This window comes from Taeniopygia guttata, chromosome 10, assembly GCF_048771995.1.
Source record: "Taeniopygia guttata chromosome 10, bTaeGut7.mat, whole genome shotgun sequence".
Classification (NCBI taxonomy): Eukaryota; Metazoa; Chordata; class Aves; order Passeriformes; family Estrildidae; genus Taeniopygia; species Taeniopygia guttata.
The window spans coordinates 10,478,677-10,478,889 of NC_133035.1; positions in this window are offsets into that span (position 1 = coordinate 10,478,677).

Below are 213 nucleotides of genomic sequence, written 5' to 3' on the forward strand. Positions count from 1 at the left end.
CCTGCTGTTTTCAGCCACTCCCCTGCTGCGGCTGAGGGGCTCAGCTCCCTGCAGGGCTGTCACCCCCAGTGCTGCAGGTGCCACCAAACAGCTCCACTCCTGTGGCCACAGTGTGACACAGACCTGTCCCAGCACCTGCAGCGCCAGGGCAGCCCTTGCCAATCAGCTCAGCATCAAAGAGTCATGAACAAACACAGCACTGTAATAAAGCCA